Source organism: Otolemur garnettii, unplaced genomic scaffold (genome assembly GCF_000181295.1).
Source record: "Otolemur garnettii isolate 467f Iridium unplaced genomic scaffold, OtoGar3 scaffold00003, whole genome shotgun sequence".
Classification (NCBI taxonomy): Eukaryota; Metazoa; Chordata; class Mammalia; order Primates; family Galagidae; genus Otolemur; species Otolemur garnettii.
Genome location: NW_003852398.1, coordinates 1536247 through 1538027, shown reverse-complemented (window position 1 = coordinate 1538027; position 1781 = coordinate 1536247). Strand labels below are relative to the sequence as shown.

The 1781-nt window shown below is 50.6% G+C and overlaps 1 pseudogene; it reads left to right on the top strand.

Moving 5' to 3' along the window:
- Positions 1-6: 6 nt before the first annotated feature.
- Positions 7-1293, top strand: LOC100941809 (annotated as a pseudogene).
- Positions 1294-1781: the final 488 nt, after the last annotated feature.

Sequence of the window (1781 nt, the reverse complement as noted above, 5' to 3'; positions counted from 1 at the left end):
AGGGAAATCATGCACATCTAGGCCAGTCAGTGTGGCAACCAAATCGGTGCCAAGTTCTGGGAGGTGATCAGCGATGAACAGGACATTGACCCCACTGGTACCCACCACGGGGACAGCGATCTGCAGCAGGACCGAATCTGTGTGTACTACAATGAAGCCACAGGTGGCAATTAAGTTCCTCGTGCATTCCTGGTGGATCTAGAACCTGGTCTCCGTTCACTCGGGTCCTTTTGGCCAAATCTTCAGACCAGACAACTTTGTTTTTGATCAGTCTGGGGCAGGCAACAACTGGGCCAAGGGCCCCTATGTAGAAGGGGCTAAGCTGGTTGATTCAGTCCTGGATGTGGTACAGAAGGAGGCAGAGAGCTGTGACTGCCTGCAGGGCTTCCAGCTGTCCCGCTCGCTGGGTGGGGATACAGGTTCTGGAATGGGCACACTCCTTATCAGCAAGATCCGAGAAGAGTATCCTGACTGCATCATGAATACCTTTAGTGTGGTGCCTTCACCCAAAGTGTCTGATACTGTGGTTGAGTCCTGTAATGCCACCCTCTCTGTCCATCAGTTGGTAGAGAAGACTGATGAGACCTATCGCATTGACAATGAGGCTCTTTACGACATCTGCTGCTGTACCCTAAAGTTGACCATGCCAACTTATAGGGACCATCTCAGCCACCATGAGTGGTGTCACCACCTGCCTCCATTTCCCTGGCCAGCTCAACACTGACCTCCTCAAGCTGGCAGCCGACATGGTGCCTTCCCACTTCATGCCTGGCTTTGCCCCTCTCACTAGCCGTAGAAGCCAGCAGTATCGGGCTCTCACTGTGCCAGAACGTACCAAGCAGGTCTTCGATGCCAAGAACATGATGGCTCACTGTGACCCCGCCATGGCTGATACCTCACCGTGGCTGCTGTCTTCTGTGGATGGATGTCCATAGGGTAGATGAGCAGATGCTCAACGTGCAGAACAAGAATAGCAGCTACTTCATCAAATGGATCCCCAACCATGTTGAGACAGCTGTCTGCGACATCCCATCTCGTGGACTCAAGATGGCAGTCATCTTCATGGGCAACAGCACAGCTACCCAGGAGCTCTTCAAGTGCATCTCAGAGCAGTTCACTGCCATGTTCCGCCGGAAGGCCTTCCTCCACCGGTATACAGGCGAGGGCATGGATGAGATGGAATTCACTGAGGCTGAGAGCAACATGAATGGTCTTGTCTCTGAGTATCAGCAGTACCAGGAAGCCACCGCAGGAGAAGAGGATTTTGGTGAAGAGGCTCAAGAAGAGGCCTAGAGCACAGCCCTGTCATCTCAGGCTTCTCATTCCCTTAGCCTTCCTCCTCAGCTACCCCTTTCCTCTCCCTCAGAATTCATGTTTGCTGCCTCTTATCTTTTTTTCCCTTTGTGGGGTCTAGAACAGTGCCTGGCACATAGTAGGTGCTCAATAAATATTTGTTTGTTGACTCTCTCCTCTGTCCTTCCACTTTGGGAAACTTGGATTTTCTGCATTCTAGGTAACCCTGTATTTCCTTCTGGTGCCCATTTCTCCCATCTGTCCAGTTAATATTTCCTTCTGTTTATAAAATAATTCTCTAAGAAGCTGGGTCTCATCCAAATGCCATTTGTTTTAGAACCAACTGGATGCTGAAAATGCAGGTGATTATCGTCATCCTCTGCCCAGGTAGTTGGTGGGGGGGAGTAGAAAGTAAGAGTAGAAGTAACTCCAAGGAAGGGGTGGGACTCTTCCATCCTGGAATAGTTTTGGAGAGGGAAATCCAGAAT